Here is a 7,445-nt window from a genome sequence, read left to right as displayed (position 1 = left end):
CCAGATTATTACTTTTTTTTTTATAGCGGCTTTCTGATTTTCCGTTTTTGGAGGGATTAAATATATCCCCTTTTTATGTTGATGTGTTTTGTTTCTATTTACCTCTTCAGATGACATTGCTCATCTTGGTAGCGTGTCCTTGTCACAGCGTGCCTCACCCTGAAGGCTTAGTAAGCAGGACTGCGGCTGATATCCGTGAGTGACATTCTGTGCAAAGGCTTTTGAGCGGAGATTCAGCTTGACACCTTTCCGGCAGATAACAGGGGCTGCTGTCCCTACTGGGTTTTCGGTTTAGACAGAAGAGAAACAAAAACAACATGAGGATTTGTTTGTCTGACCTGCAGAGCATCATCACCACGCTGAGTGCTCAGGCACAAGAAGGCCATATGTGCAAGTGAGAAACACCTAATGTGTTTTAATGCAATCCCATGTAAAGCGGAACCTGGGAAAGCACATTGGGGCCTATATATCAATGCAAAGACGAGTGTGATTTGATGCAAACTGCACCATGTTGTGCTGCCAATTGTGTCAAATTACTTAATAATTTTAGTAGCATTTTGTTAGGTGGGAGATTTACACCTATAATTCATGGAGGAGTGATTGATGGGGGGGGGGAATTATGCTTGGAGGTTCCCAATAACTGCTCCCTAACTCTTCCCATTGATACTTCTCAAATAAGAAGGTGGCACAAATGGACAACAAATAAGCTCTTCTTTTTTTTTTTCCCCACCCTCGATTGTCCTAACATAGTAAGTGGCAAACCAGCGGCCTTTTTGAAGTTGCCCCAATGTCATGGATGTTTTGCTCGTTTCTAGAAGGAAGCACATCCTCTAAATGTTAGGGGGCGGATCATGGTCAGGATCTCTAGTGATCATGACCCCGGGAGCTGGAAGGTCCGAGGACTATCTAGAACAGATAGGGTTAAATGTTACACTGTTCAACATAAAAGGTGCAGGAGACTGCACCTTTAAATGTACATTGGCATGTCTGAAGCCCACCTTCCTCCATAGAAACAGAACCACTTTGCCACCAGTGTGTGCCCATTTTGCTATTTGCTGTAAAACTTCAGATCCTATTTAAACCTTTGCTTGGTCTATGACAAAGGCCGCGACCAAATCTCCACCGGCATTTACCCACAAGTGACCTCGCCGTGGGGACACTCCGCTGCTGGCTGCTTTGCCGCCAAGTTAACTCCCTAACCTTAACCCTTACCCTAAAATCCCTAATACGAACACTACCCGCTACCATAAAAACCTTAACCCCTTACCCTAAAACCCTTAAGTTAACTACCCTAACCGTTAAACCCCTAAAGTTCACTACTACCCTAACCTCTAAACCCCTAAAGTTAACTCCTACCCTAAAACTTACCTTCTCGTCAAAGCTGCCAGCGGCAGAGTGGCTACGGGTCCAACGGCAGCTAAACGCCGACGGGGGACCTGGTTGTGGCAGGGAGTAAGGTCCCCGAGCTGATTGTTATCACCCCCTACTTCCAGTGGCCCCGCAACCCAGAAAAGAGACTTGAGGTGCCCGAATCAAGTGGGGGGGGGGGAGAGTCACCTCTCCGCCAGGATAGCCCAACAACCCCTAACCACTCTGGTTTGTGTCATCTGCTGAGTCTAATTTTCTTATTAAAAACTTGACGATAGACTGGTCGCATGTCTGCTTGGCTCTACCGGAAATAGAATAGAGGCTACAATAAACATCCCTAAAATACATCAAAACCCACCATAAAAACAAACACCGAGGTACCCTGTGGTCATCGCACCCAATTTAACAGAGCCAGTCATGCCTTGCTGGTGAATGCTCGTCTTCCATTCGGGGACCCCCATTTGCCCTGCAGAGGGGACAAAATGGCCACCGTGAACGCGTGGCAGGTCTAAGCCTGGAATCCTGCTGAAACCTGTGGAGCTAAGAACTGTCTGAGACAACCGGAACGAGAAGAGAAGAAGGGTCTCGAGGTCTGGCATAATTTAAGAGCAGGATCGAAGCCACATGGATACCGAGGGAAGCCTGTCATCACACGGGGTGCCGAGTTCCAAGACCACTTGCAACAAAGTCCATTTCTGGAGGTAGTGCAAGACGGAGCGTGCACAGGATCTCGAAGCAGATCTGGAGGTGTGCCCCCAATGGTGAGAGTAACCGGGACATTAGGAGGCTGCAGAAAGGTGAGGCCCGCACGTGGTGCGATTCCCCTTTGCATGCTTAGGAGGATCCAGATAGATAAATCCCCCTGGCAGGCAAACATTCAGCAAAACCCCTCACCCAAGAGGCCATACCTTGCCTCAGGCCTTGGTATCTGCTTGACTGGTCCTTGCAGACTCAGGGGAATATAGCTAGGCCTACACAGCACACTGTTTTACTACAACCAGGGGCGACCCAAATCTGCACCTCCTGCACCCCCGTCTGGGGTGGAGGAGCCTGTGGAAGCTGCTGAACTAAATGCTTCCAGACTAAAAGGAGTTAGTTCCCTTAACTTCCTTAAGCAGAACAAATACAAAAAGACACAACGAACTGGAACCACTGCATACCGTTGCTAACAGAAAATACAATAATAAAGTTGCATACACACAATCCAACTAGATGGACATGTGAACAACACGCCTAAATCAACTTTAACAAAAAAAAAGTACCTCATGGAGATATATGGACGAACTTAATAAGATGGCTGCCTGAGGGATGGGATACTGATCACAGCCGAACAATAAAGCCTTTTGCACTTTAATACACATCCGATTTCTCAATTAAAAACACATTCCCAGCAGTGTGAACTCCACATGATGGCCCCTAAGTTCCTTCCGACAGTGGCTCTGAACATGACAGAATCTCCCAAACAGTGACTAAACATGACATTGCAGACCTCCTCTATATCGATACCATGATGCAGAAAGCGGTGGGGGAGATTCGGCGAGGTCTGGCTTCCATAGGCAGAAGAGTAGACCACCTAGAGCAGAGGGCGGATGAGTCGGTGGCAGCGGTGAGTGAACTGGCCACAAACTATCAGCCCTGAAAGATACAGTTACCAGAATACTAGAGAATACCAGGAAGGAGGACATCGAAAACAGATCCAGGAGAAATAATCTCCGAATAAGGGGAATCCCTGAAGCGGTAGAGGATCTGGAGGAATTTATTCTTACCTAGTTCAACTCCTTCCTGGCTGAACTCCCAAAGGACCAGTTCCTGATGGACTGCTTCCACAGGGTCCTACATTCAAAACCGCCTGCTACGAAAGAAGCAAGGGACGTGATCCTCAGAATGCCCCTTTTCAAAGTCAAGGAGGCGCTCATACTCAAGATGGGATATATACCTGGAATTGCGGTTGGATACACCTGACTGATGGTCTTTCAGGACCTAGCTCCAACAAAGCTGGCAAAGCGAGGAAACCTCAGTCCCATAACAGAGGCCCTGCGAGCTAAAGGAGTTCATTAAAGGGGAATACCCACCTGTAAACTCCTAGTGGTCCGGAATGGGTTCCCCTACTCCATCAAATCATTTGGGGAGGAAGCTGGATTCCAAACAGACCTGGGGATCACTCCACCGCCTGGTCTGCTCTCACCCAGACCACAAAGGCTGACTGTGCCAGAATGGCAGAGTGCTCAGACCTAGAGATGCCCAGCACAGACAAAGACTATTATCCACATGACCCCAAACCGACAAGAAACGTAATTTTGCTACATAAACAGACAAGATCTGCAGTTTCCAGGGCGGTGGCGAAAATCCACGACCACAGCAATGCCACCGGACAGACCTGAGGGAAGTCAGATAACAAGAATGACCATGAGACCCCTGTCCCTCTATTATAGAGCCGCACACACCAGTGTAGACCCACAGCTCTTCCAGGGAAGACCTGACACCCCTGACCAGCCACAACACTTTGTGTTGAAGAGCCTTGGCCCTGCACTATCCCATGACCACGTGAGCAGGTGCCTTATTTTGGCCCAATGTGGTATCTAAGCAAGCTGTGTGTTTCTGACCGACTATATGGGGACAAAACCCCACTCCGTTTTACCCCCTATATCTTAGCCATAGAGCCTATAAGGCAATGCGCACAGCCATAGAGGGCCCGTGCATGAGTGTGACCGTGCGACCAATGTTTCACGAGACAAAATCTTTTGATTATGTCTCACGACGACCGGGTCACATGCGCGGTTCAGCCAATGAGGGTGAACCGCTCACGTTACGTCACAGGCACGACCCCAAACTGTGAATCATTGCTGATCTTGGTCGCGTATCCTCCTCCAGACCCCACGGATCGCCTGTGCTGCAGGCGCGCGTGACACCTACTATGTACAAGCCTTAACGTGGCCAACAAGCCTGATCCGATCAGACATAGACAATCTGCAGGTGCCTGAGGAGAGATTGAAGGTCTACTCGGTATTAAGGAGCCATGAACCTTCTCCCCTCGTTCCCCTCGCTCTCCCCCCCCCTCTTCTTCCCTTCCCCCCCCTCGCACCCTTCTCCCCTTCCCCCTCACTTTCTCCCCTCCCCATCCCTCTGCTCTCTTCTCCCCACTCTTTCCCCCTCCCTCTCTCTTCTTCCCCACTTCCCCCCTCACACCCTCCTCCCTCCTTTTCCCCACCCCCCTCTCCTCCACCTCACTCTCCTCCCTCCCCCTCCCTCTCCGGTCTAAATCCCCACCGAGAGCACACTAGGTCGCTCAAAGGGAGATTCCAGGAGACTCATGGAATGTCTTAGATCACTTGGGATGGTAGATTCCTGGAACCAGGTTAGATTACCATTTCGTAGATTCACTCCTGATTTCCAAGACAAGCTCGTCCCAGATTCATGGTATCACGTGGTCCGACCACACAATGATAGAACTCTCCTTACCTAGTCAAATGAATATATAGTACGCCACTACTTTTCCTGGAGAATTAATGAGTCCCTACTCAAAATCCCAGAGATTGAGTCCGAGGTTGTAGATGAGATTGCAAACTATTTTACAATTAACATATGAAGTGTACCCTCTCTAACCACACTATGGGTAGCACACAAGATGGTCCTCAGGGGCAAATTAACAAGTATGGCCTCCTATTTGGAAAAAACAGAGGCTAGCCAGAACAGAGTTTCTGAGTGAAGAGGTTCATAGACAAAAGACGGCGAGCCCTAACAAACATCCTAAGAGATCTTATCATATGGAGAATTTAACGTTTGCCTCTCGGAAGCAGCCGAAATGGCTATGGCATGGACTAGACACACCTTTTTTGAGAGCCAATAAGCACTCCATGCTAGCCCATAAACGTAAAAATAGACACCCTCTCCACGTGATCCACTCGATACGTCTAAAATCAGACCTTTTATCTTCCATCTCATATAATCAAAGAATTCCAGGAGTTATATACTAAATTATATGACGGAAACAAAATAGAGTCAATTAAAGAGTACATGGGAAATCTTTCCCAATACCTCTCGTAAACATGACTTCCAGTCTTACCTGAGACGGATGCAGAGTCCTTGAGCTCCCCAATTACAATTGATGAAATTCTAGATGTAATAAAATCTCTTTAAATCGACCTACGCACTGTTGGTTTCACTAACATTTATTATAAAAAAATGTATAAATGGCCCCCAAACTTTTAAAGCTATATATCTCATTCATGGAAGGAGAACCCATACCCCAAACTAAATTTCTGGTCCACATCTCTCTTATACCAAAATAGGGAAAAGATGCCTTGGTGTTCTAGTTACGCACTGATATCTTTGATAAATGCCTGGCGGCAACTATCCCGGCAGCATCGCGACCTGGTGAACTCCTGGCAACGGGGATGCATAGCGGGAGCGCGACATGACATCACGCGACTGGTTCGCTCTCATTGGCTGAACCACCGCCGTGACGTGACCAATGCTCAGCCGCCGCGTCAAAAGACAAAAATCTTGTGTTTTGGCCAAGGCGAACACGCATCATGGTTTGTGCGCGCAAACACGCCGACTTGCGCCTGCCCCATAGAGGGCTGTGTCGTGTGTGTGGCCTGCACAGCCGTGGCCACTAGGGACCTTACAGTGTTTGAGTAGCTTTGCTTCAACTCCCCTAACCAGTCTAAGATAACGTCCCTATTTTATTCATCTTTATTTCTCTTTGGCACACTTTCTAATTTTCTCTTTTCTGTGACTCCCCCCCCACCCCCCCATACCCTTACCCCCCCCCTTTTTTTTTTCTTTGTGTGAACTCATTGCTACAGTATATGTTTACAGAATCTGTTGCAAAATCCCCCACAATTAAGCTTCTGTTTCCCCCCTTGCTTTATACGTGATGGTGCCTACTCTCTAAGGCCTTCACTATTAAAGCAGCGGTTCAAGCAATATCCTACATGTGTTTTTTAAAATTAATCAATTCTGTACTATGAGAAAAAAATTTTTAAAGATATTTTAAATGTTTCTAATGTAGGAAGCATTTCCAAAGTGACAGCCCCCTTCCCCTTCTGATAGGCTCTGGCTCTTGAGCCCCGCCCTCTCTCTAGCAGTGCACCAATTGTATCTAGTAACTGCCCAGTCAATCAAATTCCAGGACTACAAGGCCCACAATGCTGTGCAAGAAATGAGTTAAATAACCCTGAGCAAGCGATCGATTATAGGAGAACGGATCATCTGCCACTTACAGATGCGGCATGTTTTGGGGCGCCGCGGGTGCTTTCACTGTTAAGCGCCATTAGCGCTGTCTGGAGAATGCGGCTGGCGCGCGGCAAAGTCCGTGACAAACGGAAAACATCCCCGAATTTTTCCGGGCATGTAGGAGGTTAAAAGGGGCCGCAACAGTAGCTAATCACTTGTCAGCTTGAATTGCAGCTTAAACACTTTCACCCAATCCAGCATACCCATAAAGATAAACTACAATCAGGCCCATGCTAGATGTGACATAGAATTCACATTTGGACTTCAAAGTTGCTTCAGGTGCCTTAACAGGCCTGGTGGAGCATTTTGTTATGCTCCTGCATATACATTGTATAGTGAAATCATACCAATGTGCTAAATTTTCCACAACAGCTATGAATAGGGGAATGTCAGATGTTATGGGAAATTATGAGCGTGAGGAAATGGAGGAAGTTGAAGCACAAGTTGGTGATACAATGGAGAAAGAAAGGACAAGAGATTTATTTACCAAGTCTTTACTTCTTTGTGCAATTATTTTACACTTTTTCTGTAACGTGTTCAAGGTTACTTTACAAAATTGAAATGATGCAGTTTGGACTTTCACAAAATATTTTTTTGTCTAGCTACATTTTCTTTTACAAAACAAAAATAAGGTATACAGTACAGCTTACCAAACATTGTACAAACAATGTGCGTTACATTTAATTTTGTATCTACGTTGTGTGCCTTGTGCAGACACAATCAGAACCATAATAAAACATTAATGCCCTTTGGAATGCATGCTTCCTTTCTAATAAGTTCCTCTCTGTGCACTACTTATTTTTTCCTCACTGTCCTGGAACAGGATTGCACATTTTCTG

This window comes from Ascaphus truei, chromosome 4 (assembly GCF_040206685.1).
Source record: "Ascaphus truei isolate aAscTru1 chromosome 4, aAscTru1.hap1, whole genome shotgun sequence".
In the NCBI taxonomy this organism is placed as follows: Eukaryota; Metazoa; Chordata; class Amphibia; order Anura; family Ascaphidae; genus Ascaphus; species Ascaphus truei.
Note: the sequence above shows the minus strand (reverse complement) of the source record.